The sequence below is a fragment of the Microcebus murinus genome, chromosome 21 (assembly GCF_040939455.1).
Source record: "Microcebus murinus isolate Inina chromosome 21, M.murinus_Inina_mat1.0, whole genome shotgun sequence".
NCBI lineage: Eukaryota > Metazoa > Chordata > Mammalia > Primates > Cheirogaleidae > Microcebus > Microcebus murinus.
In genome coordinates, this window is record NC_134124.1 from 39,042,656 (window position 1) to 39,070,566 (window position 27,911).

General features: G+C 41.5%; 1 protein-coding gene and 1 pseudogene across 1 annotated transcript in view; one reads left to right on the plus strand and one right to left on the minus strand.

Annotated features, from left to right (window-relative positions):
• ATG7 (autophagy related 7) overlaps positions 1-27,911 on the minus strand; it is a 256,593-nt gene that overhangs the window by 29,028 nt on the left and 199,654 nt on the right. The gene's annotated exons all lie outside the window — the stretch shown is intronic.
• Positions 22,867-23,958, plus strand: LOC142863120 (small ribosomal subunit protein bS21m pseudogene; annotated as a pseudogene).

The window sequence follows — 27,911 nt, forward strand, 5'->3', positions numbered from 1 at the left end:
CACAACCAACCGGCCTGCTTCTCGAGGACAAACACGGGGAGGACACGGGGTAGAGGACGGTGTGGCTTCCCACTAAAGGCTGACTTATTTTTGTTGTTATTATTAAATGCTGATGTTTTAACAAGGGAAAAATCTCTTCCCAAACACATTGTTGGTTACTGATAAGCCGAGGCTCAGGCCCACAGAATGAGGTCCCTAACCAAGTCTGTCATGGGGTCACACGGCTGCTTCGAGGTCAGGGGAAAGCTCAGGAGTGTGGAGTGCATGCGCAGAGACCCTGCTTCGCCACGCGCTTGTTGTCTGCTTTGGGACCATTTCCTCTGCTGTCTGTGAGCTCCTCCTGGGCCAGCACGGTATCTCCTGCATCCCTATGTCCCCCGCCCGTTTGGTATGGTGCCTGACACAGCAGCCATTATTACTGTTATTATTATCTTTTTTTTTTTTTTTTTAGAGACAGGGTCTTTTCTTGATATCTCCTAGGCTGGAGTGCAGTGGTGCAATCAGAGCTCACTGTAGCCTTGAACTCCTGGGCTCAAAAGATCCTCCTACCTCAGCCTGCTGAGTAGCTGGGACAACAGGTATGTGCCACCATGCCTGGCTAATTTTTCTAAAGACTATGGGGATCTCACTATGGCACCCAGACTGGTCTCGAACTCTTAGCCTCAAAGCAGCCACTATCAGTAGTCAAAACAGCTACTGTTTAGCAAGTACTGCCAAGCTGTAAGCCAAAAGCTTTATATGGATTATAGCTCTTTAATCCTCAAAATATCCCTCAAAATATGAGGGAAGTAGATGTATCATCTCCACTTGTTTACTGAGTAAATAAACAAAGGAAGATATTGGGTTTTTAGACATTCTCATTTTCAAGTGAATTCTAAGAATAGCATTAGAACAAAATCTGACTAAGATTCACTACCCAGAAATAGTCTACTACCAAGGAAACAAAGGGTCTGAAAAAATTACCTTCATCTATTTATTTCCTCATCATTAAAATGAAGATTTTAATAGTACCCAGGTACCTTACATGGCACAAGATAGCTGTTAGTTTTTCTTAGTATCAGGAAACTTATTGCTGTAAACCTGAAATCTTATTTCTTTTGCTGACTGAAAAAACTTTTTTTAAAAAACAAAGTCAGAGCTCCAGAGGCTGTGGTACTTTCAAGTAATAACAGCTTACGGGGCAGGGGATTTGCACTCTGGGATATCTGGCAAGTTGGAGTTTCAAAATTAAAATTTGGGATAAAAAAGTCTGAAGCTCAATAAGGGCCAGTGCTGTATTCTATTTATTTATATAAGTAGGGTTTTTTAAAAAAAATCTTGATGAAAAATTTTATTAGACTAGAATTGCAGAGCTGGAAGGGAAGTCTGAGATCAATAGGTCTTTTTCCTTCATTTGCCAGCTGAGAAACTTGGGGCCAAAAGAGATTAAGATTCATTCTATTATTTACCTTACCACTTAAATCCAATACTTTAAGAAATAATTATTAAAATTCAATGAAAGTTATTCTTTTAATTAACTACATTGGCTTTTCATCTCTTATCAAGTGTTTCTGTATGCTTTAATAAGCCCCAGGTGTCAGTTTGAGTATGGGCCACTTTGGGAACGCAAACGCTGTCAAATGTTTATTTTAGAATCTAACAAGTCCCAGGTTCTGGTCAGAGCCTGATGTAGCAAGGAAAGAGTGCAACAAATGGCGACCTGCAGTTCGGTTGTGTGGGGGTTGATACAAAGCCCTCACCTTGGCAGTTACTATCCTCACAGCAGGGTTCTTCCCAACCAACCGACTAGCTCTATTTTCCTTTTCCTACTCTTCCTCTTCCAGCGACACGTCCTTCTCTTTGTGAATGCTCCCCCACAGAGCCATCTGAGAGAAGCACCCTGGGCCCCTTTCTCTCCCCCACCCACCACCATCCCCCAGTCACGAGGGCCTGTGGATTCTATCTTCCCAATCGAGCTGCGACTCACCCGCGACTTCCCGCCTGCTGCTGCCAGACCCACTGCCTCCCCTGGCCAGGACTCCTTGGGCCGGCCCCATCATCCCTGATCCGTCCTCCACGCTGTGGCCACCTTTCTGAAGCAGGAATCTGATCATGTCACGCTGCTCAAGACGCTCCGCTGCCCCAGCCCCAGCGGCTCTTGATGTGCAGTGTCCTTGCGCAGCCCGCAAAGCCTCAGCCCCACCGCCTGGCCCTCTGCAGCTCTGCTCAGCTGCTTCCAAGTCACAGCCAGGTTCTCCTCCTCTCACCTCTCGTCCCTTCCACATGTCGTTTCTGTGACTTGGAATGTTCTCCCCCCTTTCTTGCTCCTTCCAGCCACACCTTAGAGGTGCCTCTTCCTCTCAAAAACCTCTAGTGAACCCCCAATGGCCAGGGGGTTCCGTAATTTGGATGTCCCCCATCTCAGCAGGCCTGTGTGGCTATCCCTGCCAGCTGGACCAGAGATCCTTAAGGATAGGGACTGAGTTAATTTTTTTTTTTAATTCACTGCCCTAAAAGACCTCTGTGCTCTGCCCTTTCATCCCTCCTTACCCCAACCCCGGGCAACCACTGATCTTTTCACTGTCTCCATAATTTTGCCTTTTCCAACTGTCATATTTTTTTTCTTTTTTTTTGAGACAGAGTCTCACTCTGTTGCCCAGGCTAGAGTACTGTGGCGTCAGCCCAGCTCACAGCAACCTCAAATTCCTGGGCTAATGCAATCCTTCTGCCTCAGCCTACTGAGTAGCTGGGACTACAGGCATGCGCCACCATGCCCAGCTAATGTTTTTTATATAGAGTTTTAGTTATCCGGCTAATTTCTTTCTATTTTTAGTAGCAACGGGGTCTTACTCTTGCTCAGGCTAGTCTCAAACTCCTGACCTTGAGTGATCCTCCCGCTTCGGCCTCCCAGAGTACTAGGATTACAGGCATGAGCCACTGCACCCAGCTGGGAATGTCATATTGTTGGAATTAGATAGTATGCAGCCTTTTCAGATCAGCTTCTTTCACTTAGTAAAGTGAAAACTTCCACTTAAAGTTTCTCCATGTCCTTTCATGGCTTGATAGCTCATTTCTTTTTATTGTGGAATATTTGATTGTCTGAAGGTACCATAGTTTATCCATTCACCTACTCAAGGAAATTTTGGTTGCTTCTGAGTTTTGCCAATTATGAATAAGCCTGCTATAAACATCAAGTGCAGGTTTTTAAGTGGATGTTAGTTTTCAACTCATTTGAATAATAAGTCCCAAGGAGTGCAACTTCTGGATTGTATGGTAAGAGTATGTATAGTTGTGTAAGAAGCTGCCAAACTGTCTTCCAAAGTGGCTGCACCATTTTGCATTCGCGCCAGCAATGAAGGAGAGAGTTCCTGTCGGTCCATATCCTTGCCCGCATCTGGTGTCGGTGTTTTGGATTTTGGCCACTCTAATAGCTGTATAGTGGTATTAATATTTCATTGCAGTTTTAATTTGCAGTTCCCTAATGACATATGATGTTGAACATCTTTTCATGTGCTTATTTGCTGACAGTGTATCTTCTTTGGTGAGGTGAGGATGTATTCTTTTCACCTCCAAGTCCCTAGAACCTAATGGTGTGATTGGCACAGAAGTGGAGCTCAACAAAACATTGGCTTGGGTACTATGTGCTATGTTAGGGGGAGGAGAAAAGGGATTGTGAGCTGTTCCCAAAACACACCCCTGCTCCGGTGCCGCTGTCCTGCCCTTCCACACGTTATGATCCTGCTGCATGTTCTACCTGACCATCAAGACAGTCAAGGCTTCCTGCAACCAGCAGTGTCCTATACTGGCTTCAAGCCACCACAGCACTTTTTTTTTCAACTTCTTTTGTGGTTTAGAGCCATCATTAGCCAGGCAAGACAATTTATTGTCTTATTCCCACATTCAACTGTAAATATGCTCTTTGAGCAAAAGGGCCCATTTTACGCACTTAAAAAAATTATTTAAAAAATTTACATATGGTAAAACTGACTTTTTTCCCTGCACATGTGAACAGTTCTATGAGTCTTAACAGATCCATATGTCCATACAACCACCGCCACTTCACACTCACTTTGGACTCTCTCACTGTCACTGCACAGTGTCCTGTAAACATATAGTCAAGACATACTGAGTGGAACTGCCAGCACCAGCCTCTCAGTTAAGACATTGTCACACTGAAGACTGGCATGTTTTATCATGTACTTTTTCTTGAATTAAAACTAGAATTCAAACTATATCAAATCCTCTCAGGAACAAAGCATTTTAAATCATGGACCAGATATACTTGGTTGTTTTTCTTGTTTGGGACATTCTTCTCTTTCTCTCCATTCTCCTCATATACACCAGTGCCCAGATCAAATTCCTCTCTTTCAAGAAGGCTTTCCCAAAGCTCACATCAACCTCTCCCTTCTCAGAATTCTCTCCTTGATGCACTTAATACTATACTGTGAAATATGCACATAATAATTAGTCAGGATGCTGTCCTGTCTTTTTAAACAGGATCATGGTTCTTCACAGGAACTAAACCTTCTATTTTAATTGTCCTTGCAGGTAGCAATGTGCTAAGCCAGGGGCTTGATGAAAGCACGTGCCTGAAGGCTCTTGAAAGCAGAGCTCATCTAAATGCCCCTCAGGGGCCAGGCCACCGCCAGCAACAGAAACAGAAATGCAGCGACCCCTTTCCAAACCTGAGTCATCTTGACAGCTAGTGCCTTACTCGAGAGAATCACTGTTGAGTTGGCTACTGTCAGTCAGCACACAGGGCAGTTTGGTGCAGGTGACAAGAGTGGGCTGCGTTTCCTGGAACAGCCAGCCACATTTCATGTCTCCCTCTCCCAGTAGGAAAATTGCCAATTTCCTTCTGCAGAAGAGAATGAAGCCTGAGCACAGGAAATTTCCTACTGATCTGAAAACAGAAGGTCAAAAGGTATCCCAAGAAAATGAATTGCAAAGGCTCATCTCCAAAGTTAATTATTCTTCTCTTAAAAATCCTGAAATGAGAAGGGAAAAATCTACTTAATGGATGAGAATATGGGCCTCAAGGTCACATTGGTCAGACTTAATTTTTTTTTTTTTAAATAAAGACAGGGTCTGACTGTCACTCAGGTTGGAGTGCAGTGGCACCATCATAACTCATTGTAACCTTGAACTTTTGGGCTCAAGCAATCCTCCTGCCTTGGCTTCCCAAAGTGCTGGGATTACAGGCATGCACCACCATGCCTGTCCCAGACTCAAATTTGACTGTACATACACCATTTGAAGAAAAGGGCCCATCTTACACACTTTCTCTAGGTTTGTGATCCTGGGCCAATTATTTCATCTTTTTGAGGATGACTTTCCTTACTTATAAAACAGGCAATACAACTATTTTAAAGAGTTATCAGGAAGATGAGACAGTTCACATGAAACACTAAACACAGTGCCTTTTACTCAGTAGATGCTCATAAAATGGCAGCTACTATTTTTATTCTTGTCTTATGCTCTCTGCCTTTCATAAGGCATTTCAACTGCTAATACGTCATCTCATTTGATCTTCATAGTTACTCTGAGATACAACATTAATCCCGTGCAAAGGTAGAACCACAGCTCAGAGAATGGGTGTCCATCACTGGGGGCCTGGTTTCATGGTCTCCTTGGTCAGGCTGCAGCACAGGTTCTGGGGTCCTTGACCCTGGGGTACTGAAAACAGAGTCTTCCTTCCGGTATTTGGTACAGGAAGTGACACAGGCTCTCACGTTCAGGCTGGGCGCATCCTCTGAGAGGCAGGCCAGCTGTAAAGTTAAGGAAACACTCAAGGCTAATGGGTGGGTGAAGCCACAGATGTCAGCAAATTATCCAGGGGTGCTGAGGCTCCAAATGACATATCGTTGACAATTTAAACATTTACAATTTCAGCTATTAATTCTACCCCCAAGCCTAGAGGTCTGACTACCAAAAATAGCCTTGGCCAAAAACACCAAGTGAAAAAGAGAGCAGAATCACTTTTTGTTCCACGTTGAGACTGTGCCATTTTCAGCATGAGAACCCGGGGAAAGGGCAGCCCTCCAAGGCAAGGCTCTCCTGACAGCAGAGTTATTCTGGTGGATGTGAGCAGGGAGGAGTATGGCACAAAGAGGGAGGGGACGGCTTTGGAAATGGGGTGGGACGGGACATCCTTCCAGAAGGCCTGACCAGGCATCCCTATCACTGGGGTGGGCAGGAAGAGGAAGAGCACTCAAATGAGGCACTTTGGTTTTAGTAGCAGTAATGCTACTTAAGATTTTTTTTTAACTTGGTGCAGGGTCAAACTTCCAAACCAGAGGTAATATTATAAAATATAGGTTCAAGTATGAATGCAGGGAATTGTTCTGCTTGAGAGCTGGTGCAGATCTATCTCACACCAGGCAGCCAGCCCCTGAGCTCAGTGGCCTGAGGGGCGGGGAAGGAGCCATTGTTGGGCCGGATGAGAGAAAGATGATCCGGAAAGGGGGTGAAGATATACGATTTCAGGCAACTCTGTGTCAGGCACGTACCTTTCTTGTAATTTTTGCAGACACCAGCTGGCTGGGGGAGGGGCAGAAGACAGGCAGGCAAAATTAAGAAAGAATCTCCCTGGTGGTAGAGAAAAACAGGGAAAACCAGAGGGAGGAAGTCGTTCTGGGTTCAAAGAAATCAACTTAGAAGGCTTCCCTTATAAAAATAGCCATTGGCAAATCCTAGTCTATTTATATCATCTGTCTAAGATCACTATCAGGATCCTGGGCTGAATCACAAGACCCAGTAAATAACCCTCACAAGTATGGGGTGCTGGCTGTCTGCTCTATGGGAAGACACCTGAAATACCACTGGAGCAACTGAGTCAGGGAACACTAGAGTGCTGGCACCAAATGATACTTACAAGTGGATCTCACTTGGCAGAAATAAGTTCCTGAAAAGTTGGCTCTCAAATGAATTCAATTAACAGAATCAGATTTTCCTAGTGAATCACATCTTAAAATTAAAGATGGATTGGGGGTGGGGTAGCTACCCAAAACAAAACAAACCAACAAACAACTGTGACCCTAAGACTAAATAAAGACCACCCTAATTCAAACTTTAAAATATCATTTACTCAAAAGGCCATTATAAATGCTCATAAAATAGAAACGATTTGTCAGCAAACATGTCTCTGCCTATGACAAAGGAGTTGCAGCAGGCTTTGTGGGGGCTATGGAGACCCCGCCCCTCAAGAGCCCACAGTCTGGCACTTCAAAGAAGAAGACACTGAACATTCATGTTGCATCAGGAAAATCGTCTCCCTGGATTTAGACAAATGTGCATACACAAGGGCTTGCCTGGCCCTTTAAGTCTACGGGGTTTGGAACAGCTCTGCCTTGTCCTGCCAGCAGCGGCCAATCAAGCTGGCCTCTAAGCACTGCTTTTCAGACTCTAGGTTTATAAGCTAAAAGCAGTTGGCCATGTTTATTTAACTAACTTGGAAAGAAAAAACGTAACCACCCATGACCTGAGCGCTTTAATAAAATAAGAAGAGTTAAGGTACTTAAAGCTCTCTGAAAAGTAAAAGGCCTGTACAATTGGGGGTGGGGTGTTATTTTAAACTTTAAAGGGCATTTGCTCAAGGGATCCGTTTGTTTGGAGAAAGTCTGTGTCCCTCCACCCATGCTCCCTTGTACACGGAATGCTGGTCGTCAGAAACAGGAGCCGAGACCTGATTTGTTGTTAGTGCCATAAGGGTAGACCACGGTGTACTGAGTTTGCTTTAAGCAAGGGACAAACACACTTTATGAAAATGTTGGCTTTGTGCTAATAATATTGCCAGTGACTACAGGCTAAGAATTGGGGAATACTAGTTCAAAATCTGCTATGTCCCTTAGGCACTGTGTGCCTCGGGAATTGGCACTAGCATGGGAGCCTGTCCACAGCTAAGAAGAGTGAAATCCTCCTGTTGATGTCTGCTGTCGACCTGAAGGTATGCAAAGTGTCGGAGCGTAAACAGCACATTTTTGAAAATATACTTTTTGTTTCAATTCCAGTGATGGACCAAGCTGTGGTAGAGACTGCTATTTATCTCAATAGCTATGCTTCCCTTCTTCCTTTCACTGATAGAACTCCCCCAGTGTTGTTTGTTTTACCAGCAAGGTACCAGGCTGCCCAACTACAGACTACATTTCCCAGAGTGCTTCACACTCCATGTGGCCATACAACTAACTGTTGGCCAATGGGATGTGAGCAACTTCCACGGAGAGTCCTTTAAAAGGGAAATACTTGCCCTTCACTTCCTCTCTTTTCTCCTTCCCACATCTGCAGTGTGGATTGGAATTGCTGAGACAGCAACTCCAATTGCTTTGACAACACCCATCAGGGCTTCTTAACCCCAAGGGGTCCATGAATAGAATTCATTGGTCTGTAAACTTGGCTGGGAAAAACTTGTAACTTTATTTTCACTAACCTCGCTCTGAAATTTAGCATTTCTTTCAATTATAATAGAGGGAACAAATGACAGTAGTATTATTAGTATTCATGACTCTGTCACCAACAGAAATTACAGATATACTTGTTATGGATTATTTTGAAATGTCTCAAATGCCTATCACTACTTTGAAATTACTATAGCCCTTAGAATTGCCACTAGATCATTATTTGAAGTATTAATAAAGCACATATTATTATGTCACATATTTGAGATTTAAAAAAATACTTTGATAATTGTATTTCAACATGATTTCCTGTGTAATGCTATGTGTTTTATAATATCTCACACATTTAAAAACATTACTCTGTGAAGTGGTCCATGAGCTTTGTCATACTACCAAAGGGATCCATGGCACAAAAACTGCTATGAATCCTTATCTTGGGAACGGCAGAAGAGTAATATTTAAGGAACTCAGGGCTGTGGATGATGACATTGTAGAGCAGAAACCCCATCAAAGTTCTGGACCACTCCTCCCGATCGGGGCTGCCCTGCAGCTGTGATGATGGAAATATTCTCTCTGTGCTATCCGATTCAGTAGCCTCTAGCCAAGTGACCACTGAGCACTTGAAAGGTACAACTGAGGAACTGAGCCTTTTATTTTATTTTATTTTATTTTAATTGATTTAAATTTAAACAGCCACATGTGCCTAGTGGTACCATACTGGATGGCACAGCTGTAGACTGTTACAAGAGGGAGAAAAAAATTTCTACCATGTTTGAGCTACTATATTTTGGGTCTGTTATAGTACCTTAGCCTAGACCTTAATTAATACACAAACCAACATGGACTCAATAATAATAAATACACCAGAGAAAGAAGGTACATTTGTAGAAAGACCAACTCAAAACATATGGAAACTCACCAACTAAAACCAAGATTTGTATAGGAATTTTCTATTTACAGAGCATTCCCATATAAGTTATTTTACCTGATACCTATACTCCCCCTGTGATTATGACTGACCCTATCTTACTCTCAAAGGGCTTAGGAGACTTTGCTTAAGACACAAAGATACTAGAGCCAGGCATCAACTCCAGATTTTACCACCTCACCAGGTATCTTCCAGCTCTCTGAATGCCTCCAGATGGCAGTTGGAAGTGACAAGGTTGTAAAAGACCTATAACTAGCTCTTAGCCACCTAAGCACCTGCCAAAACTTCCATCCCTCTGCCTCTAGGGCACACAAATGTCTGCTAAGTCCTTTTTCTGGCCCTAGGGTTTGGGGACCTATAGATACCTAAAATTTCCATTTCTGTGTTGTCAATGACTTGCAAGGATTCTGGAGGGCTGGGAGTGCTGGTGAGAAAACTCTTCTGAAGTCTGAATTAAGGACTTGTAAAGGGTACTGCCTTTTCAGCAAACTCTACTGCAAAGGTCATTTCACTGCCAGCTCATTTTCCTCTCTTTTTTTTTGGAGACAGAGTCTCACTTTGTTGCCCAGGCTAGAGTGAGTGCCGTGGCATCAGCCTGGCTCACAGCAACCTCAATCTCCGGGGCTCAGCGATCCTCCTGCCTCAGCCTCCCGAGTAGCTGGGACTACAGGCATGCGCCACCATGCCCGGCTAATTTTTTGTATATATATTTTTAGTTGGTCGATTAATTTATTTCTATTTTTGGTAGAGACGGGGTCTCGCTCAGGCTGGTTTCGAACTCCTGACCTTGAGCAATCTGCCCGCCTCGGCCTCCCAGAGTGCTAGGATTACAGGCGTAAGCCACCATGCCCGGCCCATTTTCCTCTCTTTGAAATCAAAGAATAATGTTATTTCAGAACTTCAGTAACAAAAAGATCCATGTCTTAAACTCTAGGCAACATAGACATTGACGGGAGAAAAGCCCATACCGTAGTGTGACTATACCCCACATCTCAAGCTTCCTTGGAGCCAGGCTCTACCTGATTTACTGCTAGTCTTGGTTCTATCTCCCTGTGAGCACACCCTTCCATTCCCCAGGCCTACAGAACCCTATTCATCCTTAAAAACCAGATAGTCCATTCTCACATCGCTTTTTTGTTTTATTTTGTTCTTTTTAAGAAGTTTTCATTTGATTAAAGTTAGATATGAGCATAGTTTAAAAAGTCAAATAATTCCAAAGCTTGTTAGGAAAATCAGCAGGCCCCCATCTTTACCTCTCTATGTTAAAACAATGTGTCTATATCACTACCTGTTGACTTCTTGTTTTTTTTCAGGTTTAGACAGCATATATATTTCCTATTTTGGTTTAGTGAAGAGGAATTTAGCTCTTAGACTGCTATGTGTTCCCTTACCCCCACAATAGCAAACACTTACCTTCCTGTCTTTCCTCCTTTTCACATAATTATATTATAATCTTGGTCAGATCAGTGTCCAGTGTTGACATTACTATAACTATCTCATTGCCATATGTAGGTGAGCTGTGTAATATACTAGGGCTACTTTTTCTTTCCTGTACAACATTTTTCCCCTGGAATCAATGACTATCTTTTTTTTTTTTTTTTTAGACAGAGTCTCGCTTTGTTGCCCAGGCTAGAGCGAGTGCCATGGCATCAGCCTTGCTCACAGCAACCTCAAACTCCTGGGCTCAAGCAATCCTCCTGCCTCAGCCTCTGGAGTAGCTGGGAGTACAGGCATGCGCCACCACGCCCGGCTAATTTTTTCTATATATATTAGTTGGCCAATTAATTTCTTTCTATTTATAGTAGAGACGGAGTCTTGCTCTTGCTCAGGCTGGTTTTGAACTCCTGACCTGGAGCAATCCGCCCGCCTGGACCTCCCAGAGTGCTAGGATTACAGGTGTGAGCCACTGCGCCCGGCCTATTTTTTTTTATTATTTTTTTTACTTTGTTTCTATGCCCTTATCAATAATTTAATCCCAAGCTCTCTGCCAACTGCATAAATCTCCAAATGCATCTTCAGATACAGTAGGTATTCAAGCATTTCATCTTCTTAACAAAAGCTGTCCTGGGGCCTTCTGACCTGACCCCATCTGTTCTGGCCACCCTCGGTGCTTCAGGCCCAAGTGCCATCCCATCACTATTATTCTGAGGGTTCCTTGAATCTCTCCTGTGTGGGACCCCCCATTTCTTGTATTTCATGTCTGCTCTCTCTTGCTTTGCTCTTATTTCTTTGGTGTTCATCCTTTATTAGTTTGAATAGGGTACACAGAAGGTAAATTTTGTGAGATCTTGTGTATCTGAAAATATCCTTAGTCTACCTCCATACTCAATTAATGGTATGGCTGGATACAGAATTGTAGATTAGAAATATTAAACAGTTTTCCTTCATGGTTTGAAATCATTGTTCCTGTGATTTCTGGTTTCTAATGTCATCACTAAGAAGTCCAAAATAATTCTGCTTTTTGATTCTTTATGACCTATTTTTTTTCTTTAACCTGTAAGTCTTTTTTGTTCCCTCTATTCAGAAATTCACTATGATGATCCTTGGTGTAGGTCTATGTTCATCCACTGTTCTGGGCAGGTGATAGACTCTGCTAATCTAGATACTTGTTTCTCTAAACTCTGGGTAATTTTTGTTTAATTCTTTATTTTTTCTAGTCTGTTTTCTCTCATGCTCTCTTTTTTCCCCCCTGTAAACTCTATTATTTGGATGTTATGTTCCTAGCCTGATCTACTAATGTGCTCATCTTTTCTCCTTTATTTTTCATTTCTTTATCGTTTTTCTTAGTTTCTGGATGATATTCTAAATTTCACTGTCCAATCCTCTACTGAATTTTAAACTTCTTATATTTTTAATTTGTAAGAGTACTTTTTGATTATTTGAATATTCTCTCATAGCATTTTATTCTTGTTCCATGAATATCATATCTCTTTCACTGAGAGATAAAACATATTATATAACATGTTTTTCCTGGCAAATGATAGATTTTTGGAGTATATAAAATTTTCATCTCCTTGCATAGTCTTTTTCTTCAAATTTAGTTTAGTCTCTTTTGAATTAGACATCGGGCAATACTTGGTTTCTACTCCTACTTCAGGAGAAGGTAATTTCAAAAGCTGTCTGAAGCCCACCATGGACAGCACGTAGGGTCATCTGGCTGGCTGTCATGTCAGAGAGCCCCTGACGATTTCTCTTTTGGGGCTGGTCAGCCTCACTGGAGGAGGTCGTCCAGTCTCCTGCCTGGAAGGTATCTGAGCCTGATGACCTGTGCTGTTGGATCCTGGGTGGGGAGAAGCTCAGGCGCCTCTGTAATGGATATGCAAACATTCATATAACCCCATGTTTCCAGTGTATACATGTGACTTTCAACTCTGGCTGGTGTGCCCGAGTCTAGAAAACCTGCTTTATCCTCACCAGAAAGTAAACTTCAGTTCCCTAACTGCAGTAGTAGAGAGCAGTTGTTCATCTGTGCAAAGCTAAGGTGGGGAGCTGGGGATCTAATTGCTTCTTAAGAATTTCCACCAACTCTCCTTGGTAAGTCCCACATTTACCTCCTACATTCAGGCGCATCTATGGTCCTCAGTTCCAGGTCTTTGGAGAGCTCTGTGGGAAACACTGGCTTTCTCTCCTCGTTGGCTTAGAATTTAATTTTCTTATCTATCTTTCCAGACTCCAAATCTTCTGTTGCTATTGTTTGCTCTCCTATTCTCATTGTCCTTAAGAGTTTTAAAAATGCACATATCTTTACTGTCATTTTAGGGAGTTTCAGGAGGGATCAAAAGTAAATGCATGTGCTTGGTCATTTTTTTCTTTTCTTTTTTTGAGTAATATATTCATATGGTTTAAGACTGGAAAGGCAGAGAATATACAACAGCTTTCCTTCCCATACACAACCAGCAGCCGCCCAAGATCCCCCCCAGGAAGAAGCCAACCTTACCGATTTCTGGTATTCTGCCAATCTGTCTTTATCATTTTAAATCTTACTTGATATGATCAAGCCTACTGGTATCATTTTCTACTCTGCTCTCTTATTATAGTACCTATCATACTGCACTAAGACGTCTTGAAAGAAAAGATGTAAAACTGAAGGAGCCTAACTCTTTGCAGAGGATTAAAACGATGATCGGGTTTATCTTTACCATCCCTTCCATTTTACGTACACCGTCCCGCCTCGTATGGCCCTGTTCACCGCCTCAGACGCCAAGGAGTCCTCTCCCCATCTGTTATTAAAATCAGTTCTACATGAAGAGATCTGACACACAGTTCTCACAGCAGTGTGAACGACTAACACAGCCTGCTCTACTATTCTTCCCCTAAAGTGGCTGAATTTTCCCAGAAGGTAAAATTCAAGGGCAAAGGAATTAAACTCTACTGGCTGCTGTTTCAGGAGTCACTCAGGATAGCAGATCGGTTTTGCCAAGACTGATCTGCTGCTAGAACCATCCGTATCAGGGAAGTAGGGTCAAACCAGAGAAGAGTCTCAATATCAGACAAATTTCAAACCAAGTGAGTGTCAAACAAACTATCTCTTAACTGAGTGAGCACCAAAGCTGACTAAGACAATCATAACATTTATATATTAACAAAGATGCTGCTAAAAAACAGATAATCATTTCCTATCTAAATGATAAAGGTGCTCAAGGTCCACATGTTGGGAAATATTACTGAATAACAAAATTACCATGAAGTAAACTTGAAACAAAAATCAAAATAATTCATACATTTTGCCTTTTAAAATAAGTATCTAAAGAAATATAACTAAAATCAAGATAGCAAAATGCTGACTTTCAACTCTGACCATGATAGAGTGAATGGGATCATACTTACCTTCCTGCCATATACAACAAGAAAAATGGAACAAAACAACTGAAATTAGGCTCTGAGAGAAATCAACGCAGGAACTCAAGCAAGAACCAATGTTTTCATAGAGGGATGAGGCAGAAATCAGATTTCAATGTTCCTAAGGAGCCTGGGATTTGGAAAGAGGGTGGCAGTGATGGGGGAATATCAGGGAGAGAACCCAGAAATTTGCTTGGAAATTGCCCTGAGATCTTTGGCTAATCCCATGGTCTGCAGAGTGAAGGGTGAAGTACTAAGCTTGGAAGAAAGTACCTGCTGGGAAGCTGAGAGCTGAATTTGAGCAGAGATGCCAGATATTAAACAGTACAGGGGAGATGTTGGATTGGGGGCAAGTTAGAGTAGAGGGCACAAGTGAACATACAACACATTTAGTTAGGGCTCTAGAAAAGCCACCCACAAGATAACTGACCACAGTGTAGGAGTAAGGGGAAACTGAAATATTAATAGATTGACCCTGACAAGCCTAAACCAGGTCTTAAGAGACACAAAGTGAACACCTAGTAATTTAGCTTTCGGAGCAAAATTAAACACCCTTTAGAACACTAAACATAATCCATATGTCAGGAAATAGAAAACGAAAAAATATAACATAATCCAGAGCCTCTGTAACCTATCATTTACAATGTCTAGTACACAATAAAGTTACTAAATATTCCAAAAAGCTGTAAAAAGTGACCACTAATTAGATGAAACAGTGACTAGACACAGATGAGAGATGATCCAGATATTTGATTCAGCAAACAAGGACTTGAAAATAACCGTGATTAATATATTAAAAAACAGAAAAATACAAATTGGATAGAAAGATGTAATATTTCAGCTGAGAATTAGAATTTATGGGAAAAAAATACAAAAAACTTTTCAGAACTTCCAAAAATGATTTAAGAGACTAAGAACTCACAGGATGAGTGAATAAAAACTCAATAGATTGGACACAGCAGCAGATAGGAGTAGTGAGCCAATAGACAGGTAAATAATAAATATTCAAAATAAAACACAGAGAAAAAAATAAATAGAAATCCCAAAACAAGTCAGGTGCGGTGACTCACACCTGTAATCCCAGAACTGTGGGGGGTCAAGGCAGGAGGATCACTTGAGGCCATGACTTTAAGACCAACCTGGGCAACATAGACAGACCTTGTCGGAGAGAAGGGGAGGGAAGGGGAGGGGAGGGAAGGGGAGGGGAGGGGAGGAAAGAAAAGCCAAGCCCAAACAGAATGTCATATAGATTTGGGGCAAGGTCAAATAATCTAAGGTGCATGTAATTAGGCTTCCATGGGGGGAAAAGGGACAATGGAAAAGAAAGCCATTGAAAAAGTAATAGCAGTAATTTTCTAAATATGAGGAAACATATCTACTCAGGCAAGATAAATAAAAAGAAAACCATGTTTTTCTGGAAGAATGGCTAAAAAAAGAAAGAAAGAAAAAAGAAAAGAAAAAGAAATCAAACTGTGTACATCTCGGTCTAACTGATGAAAGCAAAGATAGGGAGAGTATCCTAAAAGCAGCCACTGAACAAAGGACATACTACTTTCATGGAAACAACAAGAGTGAATGTTGGCCTCTCAAGAAAAATTGCACACGTCAAAAGACAACATAATAAAATCTTTAAAAGTTCTAAAGGAAAAAGAAGTTAAGTCAACTTAAAATTTTATACCCAGGGAGAATGCCCTTTAAAAAGGAATGTGGGCTGGGCTCAGTGGCTCACACCTGTAATCCTAACACTCTGGGAGAATAGCTTGAGCTCAGGAGCAAGCTAAGAGAGATTAGCCTGAGCAAGAGCTACTAAACACAGAAAAAATTAGCCAGACATGGCAATGTGTGTTCCAGCTACTTGGGAGGCTGAGGCAGGAGGATCGCTTGAGCCCAGGAGTTTGAGGTTGCTGTGAGCTAGGCTGACGCCATGGCACTCACCAGGGCAACAGAGTGAGACTTTTCCTCAAATAAATAAATAAAATAAAAAGGAATGTGAAGTAAAGATGCTCTCAAACAACTAAGATAATTCATAATTTCTTACACAGAATTGCTCTACAAATAATACTAAGGATATTTAATATGATGACTATACTGTGGATGTTCTTCAAGTTCAAAGGCAAATAGTCTGATATGGAAGTATACAGTTATAAGAAAGAATCAACAGCTCCAGAAGGGTAAACATAAACATGATATAAAGACTATTCACTAGTTAAAGAGAGAAAAAGGAATAAAGGAACAAAAATAAAGTGGACAAATAGAGAACAAATAAGACAGTTTAACCTAATCACACCAATAATTACAGTAAATGTAAATGGAGGAAAAAAGCTAATTAAAAGACAGACTGTCAGATTGGATTAAAAAACCCAGATGCACCTATATGCTGTTTATGAGAAATATAAAATATAACTATGTGGTTTATAAGAAATATACCTTAAATATGGAGACAAAGATAGATTGAAAGTGATTTAAGTAAATCATACCAAGCAAACAACAACTAAAACGAAAATAAAAGGAAAGTTTTGTAGTTATCTTAATGTTAGATAAATAGATATTAAAGTAAGATGTATTATGAGAAACAACTAGAGACATTATATGATAAGAGTCAATTCAACAGAAAGCTATCACTATCTTAAACATGTATGCATCAAATATCATAGATTTAAAATAAAAGTTGAGAATAAAAAGGAGATAAAGATAAACCTAAAAGAATTTATAAAAAGGGTTTCCTTATTCCTACAAAAAAATGTATACACACAAGCACACAGACATTCTTACAGTTGGGGGCTTACAGCTTTCAAGATGAAAAAAATTGGGGAAGCCAGGTAGATAATGAGAGAGATTAGCTCACCGTAGTAGAGCAATGCAAGCTAAGAGTTAAGCATAATCTATAAAGAGGTACCTAATGAATTGGAGGAACAGCCAAATGCTAACCAAGGTGATGGGATGTAACTGCAGGTATACGATTCCTGCATCAACACACCTAGAACTAGAGCCCAATGAGTCAGAAGGAAGAATGTATTACCAGAAGGGGGTGATTCAAAGAATATGGCTTTGGCAATAGGCTCCCAATAGTACACTCCACAGAAAGTGATATTCTGATCAGAGATTTATTCCTCCCTGTCCCCCAAACACCTAATGAGCATCTATTCTGTGCTGGGTGTTTGAGGTACTGATTATGCTTGCTGTAGCTTTTGGTTCAGCAGATAACTTATGTTGGAAAATATACTAATTACTCACAATGTTCAAAATGGAACTCATTCATTTATTCCATAAGTATTTTTTGAGTGCACAGGGAATTTATTCTTGGCACAGAGAATAAAACAGACAAAAATCCTTGCCCTCAGGAAACTTAGTGGCAATAGGCTTGCAGCTGTGAACATAGTGAGTACTAAAATTTCCTCAATTAAATAAACTCAGTGATCAAACCTAGTATGGTTCATGTGCTCATTTAAAAAAAATAGCAGAAATAAATTTTTTGAGATATACAAAAAGTGATGTATTCACAGTATTACCAAATGGGTGATTACAAAAAGAGACTATCTGGGAACAAGCAAAGAAGAAAAGTTTGGGCTTAGAGAGAGGAACTTAAGTTATATCGGTGCATTTCCCATGGTTTGTAAAATCTAAAATGCAGCTATAAAAAGTAATAGAAATCACTCCTATTCTCTATAATCCAAGGCCATTGAGTCCATTCCCTAAGCTATTAAGCACTTCGCATGCATGTTAAAAGTCTGAAGTATAGTTCTTATAAAGACACAAGGCAGCTACTCTCAACGCAGGCAAGGGCAGCCAATATCCACTTCTAAAGTAAGCTGGAGGCCGGCGCGGTGGCTCACGCCTGTAATCCTAGCACTCTGGGAGGCCGAGGCAGGCGGATTGCTCGAGGTCAGGAGTTCGAAACCACCCTGAGCGAGACCCCGTCTCTACTAAAAATAGAAAGAAATTAACTGACCAACTAAAAATATATATACAAAAAATTAGCCGGGCATGGTGGCGCATGCCTGTAGTCCCAGCTACTCGGGAGGCTGAGACAGAAGGATCACTTGAGTCCATGAGATTGAGGTTGCTGTGAGCTAGGCTGACACCATGGCACTCACTCTAGCCTGGGCAACAAAGTGAGACTCTGTCTCAAAAATAAATAAATAAATAAATAAATAAATAAAGCAGGAACAATTCAAATGCTAGGCTGATTTAACCTCACATTGTTTTTCTTATTATAGAAAATTTCAAAAATGCACAAAATATAGGGAATAGTATAATGAACTTTCATGGATACACATTGCTTCAACAATTATACATATGTTGGATGTTGCTATTCTTTTTGTGTTTGATACAGAGTCTTGCTCTACTGCCCAGGCTAGAGTGCCATGGTGTCAGCCTAGCCCAGCAACCTCAAACCCTTGGGCTCAAGCAATCCTCCTGCCTCACTTTCCCTAGTAGCTGGGACTACAGGGGTGTACCACTATGCTGGGATAACTTTTTCTATTTTTAGTTGTCCGGCTAACTTTTTAAAAATTTTTTTAGTAAGAGACAGGGTCTTGTACTTACTCAGGCTGGTTTTGAACTCCTGACCTCAAACAATCCTCCCACCTTGGCCTCCCAGAGTGCTAGGACTACAGGTGTGAGCCACCACACCTGGCCTGTTATTCTTGTTTCTGTTCCTTCTCACTTATGGAGGAGAACAATGGAATATTTTAAAACAAAGCTCAAACATCATGCCATTTAAAATGTAAATACAGTTACATATCTCCAACTGATAAGGACTATACTTATTTCCAGAATTCAGTAGTCCTTTCTTTTTTCATTGTCAAATAGTATTTCATTATATACAAATACCACATTTTGATTATCCTTTCATAGTTGATGGACATTTGGGTTGTTTCCATTTGGGGGCCATTACAAACAATGATGTTATAAACATTCAGATTTGTGTGGATATATGTTTTCAATTCTTTTGTGTATGTATCTAGGAGTGGAATTACTGGTCATATAGTAAATCTCTGTTTAACACTGGATGTTTTACCAAATGGCTGCACCATTTTACAATCCACAAGCAATGTATAAGGATTCCAGTTACTCTACATTCTCACACTTGTTTTTGTCTGTCTTTTATTTTAGCCATCCTAGTGGGATGCTGCTACAGTCCTACAGTGTCGTATGTCACTATAGTTTTGATTTGTATTTCCCTAATGACTAAAAATATTGAGCATCTTTTAATTTGACTATTGGCCATTTGTGTTTCTTCTCTGAAGTCTATTAAAATCTTTTGCCCATTTTTAAATCAGGCTTTTTTTTTTTTTTTTTTTTTTTTTGAGACAGAGTCTCACTTTGTTGTCCAGGCTAGAGTGAGTGCCGTGGCGTCAGCCTAGCTCACAGCAACCTCAAACTCCTGGGCTTGAGTGATCCTTCTGCCTCAGCCTCCCGAGTAGCTGGGACTACAGGCATGCGCCACCATGTCCGGCTAATTTTTTTTTATATATATATCAGTTGGCCAATTAATTTCTTTCTATTTATAGTAGAGACGGGGTCTCGCTCTTGCTCAGGCTGGTTTTGAACTCCTGACCTTGAGCAATCCGCCCGCCTCGGCCTCCCAAGAGCTAGGATTACAGGCGTGAGCCACAGCGCCCGGCCTAAATCAGGCTTTTTATTAATAAGTTGTAAGAGCTCTTTATATATTCTTAATATCATTCCTTATCAGACACATAATTTGCAAAAATTTTTTCCCATTGTAATTTCACTTTCTTGATGCCAAAGAACAAAAGCTTTAATTTTGATGATGTTCAATTTATCTATTTTCTTTTCTTTTCTTGTTTGTGGTGTCGTATCTAAGAAATCATTACCTAGTCCAGATCATGAAGATTTATACCTATGTTTCCTTCGAAGGGTTTTATAGTCTCAGCTATTAACTCAGGTTTTTGATCCATTTTAAGTTAACTTTTGTAAATGGCATGAAGTAGGGGTTCAACTTCATGCTACTATATGTATCCAATTGTTCCAGCACCATTTGTTGAAAAGACCATTCTTTGCCCATTAAACTGTCTTATCATCTTTGTCAAAAATTAATTGGTCATAGATGTGTGGGTTTATTTCTGGATTCTCGATTCTAATCCATTGATCTATATGTCTTCACAGTACCACACTATACAAATTACTGTAGCTTCGTAATACATTTTAAAATCAGGAAGTAATTGAAGGTAATCCAACTTTGTTCCTTTTCAAGATGGTTTTGGCTATTCTGAGCCCCTTGTATTTACATATAAACGTTAAAGTCAGGTTGTCAATTTCTATGAAAAGGGTAGCTAGGCTATTGTTTTGGTTTGTTTTGTTTCTTGAGACACGGTCTCACTCTGTTGGCCAGACTGGAGTATAGTGGCATGATTATAGCTCACTATAACCTTGAACTCCTGGGCTCCAGCGATCCTCCTGCCTCAGCCTCTGGAATAGCTAGGACTACAAGCATATGCCACCATATCTGGATAATTAAAAAAATTTTTTTTGTAGAGATGGGATCTCATTATGTTGCCCAGGCCAGTGTCAAGTGCCTGGGCTCAAGCAATCGTTCTGCCCTGCCTTCCCAAAGTGCTGAGATTATAGGTGCGAGCCACCATGCCCAACTGGAATTTTGATAGGGCATATATTGAATCTGTAGAACAATTTGGGGAATGTTGCCATCTTGACAATATTAATCCTTCCAAGCCATGTACATGTCTTCCATTTATTTATGTCTTCTTTGAGTTCTTTCAACTTATTATAGTTTTTAGCATATATGTCTTATACTTCTTTTGTTGAATTTATTCTTCAGTACTTTATTCTTTTTGATGCTATTACATATGAAATTGCTTTTTTGGTTATATTTTTGGATTGTTCATTTAAATGTACAGGAATACAATTGATTTTTGGAGCTTGATCTTGTAGCCTGCCACCTTGCTGAGCTTATTTATTAATTCTAATAGTTCTTTTGTGGATTCCTTAGGATTTCCTATATACAGGATCATGGATAGTTTTACTTTTTCCTTTCCAATACAGATACCTTTTGTTTCTTTTTCTTGCCTAATTGCCCTGGTCCTGTGTCCTTGGGGCATGATCTCTTAGTTTTGAGAGTTTAATTTATGTTTTTTGGTATAAAAAGATAACATTCCAGATCTGGAAAAAGCCATTTTTCCAGGAGCTCTGCTGACTGGATTTTGGAGATGCAGTTACCTCCTCTGGCAGTTATATTTCTACAGTGAAGGGAGCACACAGGTGGTTAAGATCATTCAACTTGCTCTGATCCATGATGACGAAGTTGCCTTTCCATGTAGAATGTGTCGACCAAAGGATCTGATGAAAAGATCCCATCACAGTTCTGCTTTTTTCTAGGAAGTTCGTATATATCAGCTCTGTGTACTGTGACAAAACCAAGGTTCTGCACCTTCATAACTGAAAGTCAAACCTTGACTCAGGCAGATGGAAACAAGGTGAGCAGTCAGCTGGCAGACTGAGAAACCCCATCTCATCATGCCTATGACACCACTATACTCTTTAAGGGCAGGGAAGCCTCTGGAGCAAGTACACACCTTCCCCAGTTCCATACTTGAATGCCAATGAAAGCATAATCAGTCCTCCGAGTTCACTAGCTCTTTATACTGACTCATTGGCCAAAAGGTAAGGCCAAGTACACCACCACTTGCTTGATGAATTTTTAGATACTTTCTTGCCCTTAAACCAACGCAGTCACATATATTCCCAATGGATCAGATTTAGAACTGAATGGTATGACCTATGGAAGTGGTTTGCAGAAATCAGTAAGCAGTTCTCTTTCTTGGGGAAGAAAAAGGTGAGTAGTGTCCAGAAAGACATGCTGCATGGCACAGACCTAAAGTGCTGTCAGCTGAACTTGTAGGATGTTAGGTCTGCAACGGATCCTGGGGCAATAGATCTTCTATCCTGTTTAATAGACAGGGCTGCAGTTTAGAAAGGCCAAGTGGCTTTCACAACATCTCCCAGATAGTCAAGGGGTAGAGCAGAACACTAAATGCTGGCTCCCTGATCCCAGATATGGAAGACTCCTCTCATTTCCTGACTTCAGCATGTGCAGAAGTCAACATGGGAAAGTTAAGACATATGGGATGACTCTAACATTTTTAATTGATGCTCATTCTTTCATTCATATGTCTCAAACTCTTGTGCTTATTTAGATGTTGATGTAATTATTTCCACATTACACTACATTTTGTTTTTCCAGCCCTAAGTATTGATACAAACCTTGCTGCTATTTACTTTTCATCTGACCACAGGCTGACAAATCTGCCCTCTGTCTACCAAGAGGCATTTTGCTCACTCTTGACAGTGCAGCTTCCTTCACATTCATCTTCTCCTTCTTTTTTTCTAGAGCTACTGCCCTCCTCCAGTCTGTTGATGAGGCTTCCTGCTCACTCTTTTCCGGCTGCCAAAAGCATTTTCTAACAGCTCCTACTGTCTCTCTCCTTTGCCTCACAGGATTCCATGGTTCCTCTGCATCTTCAGGATTAAATCCACTCAAAACGCTCCCCAGCCTGGCCCCAAACCACCTGCCTTCTTGGCTTCATCTCTTGGCATACTCCTACATGCGCCCTACTCTCCAAGTACCTGAAAAACGTAAAATCAGTATCTTTGTACCTGCTAAAATCAGTACCATTGTACCTCATTGCTCATCTCCTCTGTTAAAATCACACTAGCATCAATTTACTGAAACAGGATCCATACCTCTTACCTCTCACAAAAATAGACTCACAATGGATAACAGACTTAAACCTAAGGCATGAAAATATAAGAGTTCTAGAAGAAAATGTTGGAAAAACTCTTAAAGACATCAGCCTAGGGAAAGAATTTATGAAGAAGACCCTAAAGACAATCACAACAACAACAACAAAAATCAATAAATGGGATATGATCAAATTAAAAAGCTCCTGCACAGCCAAAGAAACTGTCACGAGAGCAAACAGATAACCTACAGAATGGGAGAAAATATTTGCATGCTACACATCAGATTGATAACTAGAATCTATATGGAACTCAGGAAAATCAGCAAGAAAAAAAAATCAAACAACCCCATTAAAAAGTGGACAAAAGAAATGAACAGAAACTTTTCAAAAGAAGACAGACTAACGGCTAACGAACATATGAAAACATCCTCAACATCTCTAATCACCAGGGAAATGCAAATCAAAACCACAATGAGATATTACTTATCTCCAGTGAGAATGGCTTTTATCAAAAAGTCCCAAAACAACAAATGTTGGCATGGATGTGGAGAGATAGGAACATTCATACACTGCTGGTGGAACTGCAAACTAGTACAACACCTCTGTGGAAAGTAACATGGAGATGCCTCAAAGAACTAAAAGTAGAATTACCATTTGATTCAGCAATCCCATTACTGGGCATCTACCCAAAGGAAAAAAAGACATTCTATAAAAAAGATAGGAGCGCCACGGGTTCGGGATTTTGTGCAGGTCTTGCAGTGTGGAGACTTAAATCCAAGGTCATGGCAAATCATCTCAAGTTCATTGCTAGGACTGTGATGATACAGGAAGGGAACGTGGAAGGTGCATACAGGACCCTAAACAGAATCCTCACCATGGATGGACTCATTGAGGACATCAAGCGTCGGCGTTACTATGAGAAGCCATGCCATAGGCGACAACGAGAAAGTTATGAAACCTGCCGGCAGATCTACAACATGGAAATGGCTCGAAAGATCATTGATCTTTCAATGGATGCGAAAGAATCGGGCAGATCTATGGCAGGGCTGCTGAGGCCTGTGGATAGGATGCCCAATATGAAAACCCTTGTCCAGTTTGTGTCTCCACCTGTTTTCTTTCTACAATCCATTTTCTGTTACCTTTCTCTACAATAAATTCAATTATATATATGAAAGAAGCAAAAAAAAAAAAAAAGATATTTATCTGCACCAGAATACTTACTCACAATTGCACAATTCACAATTGCAAAGATGTAGAAACAACCCCAGTGCCCATCAATACATGAGTGGATTAATAAAATGTGGTATACATATACCACGGAGTTCTACTCAGCCACAAAAATCAATGATGATCTAGCACCTCTTGTACTATCCTGGATAGAGCTTGAGCCCATTCTACTAAGTGATGTAGCATAAAAATGGAAAAACAAGCATGACATATATTCACTATCAAATTGGTATTCATTGATCAGCACTTAAGTGCACTATAGTATTAACATTCACTGGGTGGTGGGCAGGTGGGAGAGGGAAGGAGGGGATAGGTATATTCACACCTAATGGGTGCAGTGTGCACCGTCTGGGGGCTGGACACACTTGTACTGTGTTTCCCCGAAAATAAGACCTACCCATAAAATAACCCCTGGCAGGATTTCTAAGCATTTATGGAATATAAGTCCTACCCCGAAAATAAGACCTATTGATGGGCGTGGCTATGCAGTGTATCTGCACAACCCATGCACTTCATCGCAGACCGGCAAAGAAGACGAGCAGCCCTTCTCGTCTGCCCCATCGTGACAGCTAATATCCCAGAGGTGACCGGGAAGGTGTTGGCAGCCCCACCGACAAGGTCACTCCCCCTGTCAGGTCCCGGCCATCCTGTGCGTGCTGCAAGCTGAGGCTTTGAGGGGAAAGTCTCCGCAGTGAAGGGAGGAGGGGACGCTCTGCTTCAGGTGTTGTGTGTCCCCAGGGGGAAGAAGGAAAGCTGTGGCTGCCATTTTACTACGATGATGTTCCAGAAGAAGATGACTTAACTCTATTTTGAATAAATGTAGATTGTTGTACCATACTTAAAAAAAATAACACATCCCCTGAAAATAAGCCCTAGAGTGTCTTCTTGAGGAAAAATAAATATAAGACCCTGTCTTATTTTCGGGGAAACACAGTAGTTCTGACTTGGGTGGGGCAAAGGCAATATATGTAACCTAAACATTTGTACCCCCATAATATTCTGAAATTAAAAAGAACATCCCACTAGCTCTTGATACACATCACATAGCTCCTCTTCTGTGAAGTCTTCTTCATTCCCAAACTGGAATCATTCCCTCTTTAGCACTGATATATTTCGAGTGGCCCCTGTTTAACTTCTTCAGCTATAAGAGTGTGCATCTGCAGCCTTTGCACTAAGATGCAGCCTTACCGCAGACATGGCTGTAACCCTGCGCCTGACGCGGCACTGGGATAAGGGACTGCCCTAGTGGCTGAGGTTAGAGGGTAAGGACTTTCCAATACAGAAGAAAGAAATATTAACACAAACATCCTCCTAAGCTTCCATAAATCACACGTGCCTGTGCTTGCCCCAGCAGCATGTACGCTAAAATTGGAGTGATACAGAGAAAATTAGCAAGAAAATGAAACAAGGAAAAAAATATATAGGTGCCTAAAAGGGGTGATATACACGGAAATCGAGCATCCCCACAGCGGGCGGAGACCGCACCACGCGATGCGTGACACTCACCAGCCCCGCCCCCGAAGCCCTCCTCTCCCAGGGCCAGCCTGCCCGTGGGAGTCGCACCCCAAGTCTAGAGAGACGTGGTCACAGAAGAGGTGTGTGCCTTGCACCCTCAGCTCTGCAGAGCGTGGCTTGCCAAAAATGCAGTTGGGATAGTAAATTAGTGGAGGGCGTTGGTCATAAGAGGAGTTTTCCTTCCTCCCAAGAAATTTCAAGCTCAACAGGTCTGAGGAAAAGTCCTGAATTTATTTTAGGAGGAAAAAATTCCCAAATGACTTTAATGTATCACTCTCCAAATTAAAAGCCCTGAAATAAACCGATGTTCTGTCTCTCAGATAAATGCCACTTTTACAAGTCATAGACTCCTGAAGCAGGAAGAAACCCAACCATTTGTTCAATGTTGATCAAAGAAAAATACAGGGAGAATGAGAAAAGGAAAGGCTCTACACCCTCCAGACCGTGATGGTGCCCACAAGCAGCCAGCACAGGGTGTTGGTTGGAGCATTATTTGCACCATCAAAAGCTGGGAAAGAATGTAAATGTCTTTCAACAGAAGAATGCAAGCCTTTCAAACATGTGTACCGTGAAACACCATGCTGTGCTGAACTACAGCTACACACAGCAAGATGGATGAATCTCAAAAATACACTCCTGAGTGGGAAGAAGCAAGTTGTGGAAGGATCTGTACAACTTGGCACCTTTATGTAAAGCTTCAAAATACAGAAACAAGACTACAGATTGTCCAGGGAGACGTCACAGAGGCTGTGAGCACAGCGAGGCCTGTGCAGTCACGGTAAGCACCGAAGTCAGAGTCGGGGAGAGAGGGAGGACGCGCCATCTGGGAGGGGACCTTCTGCGGACAGCGCTTCAACTCAACACCCCTTCACACTTTCGGGTGAGTGGTGGTTCTGTGTAAAGTCTCAAGGCTTAGGTGCTTTAGGCAAAGAATGAAACCTCCCATGAGTTTACCAGTCTCCCTCTGGTGGGATGTGAACTGGGTTTCTTGCCAGGTCATGCATGGACAAGATATGGTTTTTAGTGAGTGAGTATTCCCTCCTTTGTCACTACCCCTCCTGCCAGCTTTCACCAGCACAGTGCCCTGTTCTGAGCAAGCAAGCGGCTCAGCTACACGCCAACTACCCTGTTGTCAAGGAGTCCGACACCTGCCGGAGCTCAGAGCCCCGAGTCTCTGTGGGTTGCCAGGCCACTGCAGGGTTATACAGCTCAGGGGACATATGGTCCCTAGCTGTGTGATTTCGACACGTCACCGGACCTCCCTGGCCTGGTGTCTTCCTTTGTAAAGTGGGAGGTGGATCCCTCAGAGTAAGTCCCTTCTAGTTCTGAAATCTCTGGCCCACTAGCTGCACCCAAGAGACTACCAGTTCCGGTGCTTATCAGAAGAAACCTCGAGGGTTAGGTGGCTCTTGCTAACTCCAACACTGGGGACTCCCTCTGGTGTCAGGGTAAACAAGTTATTAACTAAGAATATTCCATAGAAATACTCTCCCACGTGTGTCTGAGTCACAGTGAAAACAAAAAGCCCGCACCTTTTATTTCTGAGGACCATCCCACATACCCACCGCCTTCAACCAGCTGTAAAAACGCCCTCAGGAAACCTCCACAGAGCCAGGGCCAAAGGGCTGCTCCGTCCTGGGGTGGGACGCTGGGGTGGGCAGCTGGTCTCAGCAGACCAACAGCAGAACTGAGCACAGAAAGAACCATCCAAGAAATCTGCATTTTCTAGTTGTCTAGAGAAGGCATTTCCTGGTTGATCTTCCGGCTCCCAAGCATTCTTATTTCACTCATCCAATTATGTTGCCACGGTGAGACTGAGCCCGGGATGCAGAGTGTAACATTAAACAAAAAAACTTTTAATGGTATTTTTAAAAGATGAAAACATAAGCACATAGCACAAGATCCAAATACTAAATCTACCTCCTAGTCCTAAGTCCAGCCAACCAGTTCTCCCCAGTAGCAATTACTGTCCTCAATTTCTAGCGTGTCCTTTCAGAGACAGTTAATACACATACAAGCATATGTATACATAGACACACACGTATATGATTTTAGAAAACACACCATACATGTTCTACACCTTGGTTGTTTTGGGTAATAACATTTCTTTTGAAAAGTTTCAAACAGAGAAAACTTGAATGAGCGCCCCACAGTATTCACCTAAATATACTAATTAATAACATTTTGCTACATTTCTCTCTTAATATGTACACTTTTTTCCTGAACTATTTAAAAGTATATTGCAGACATCATGATATTTAACTTCAGAATACATCAGCATATATCCCCTGAGAATAAAGAACTTCTGCT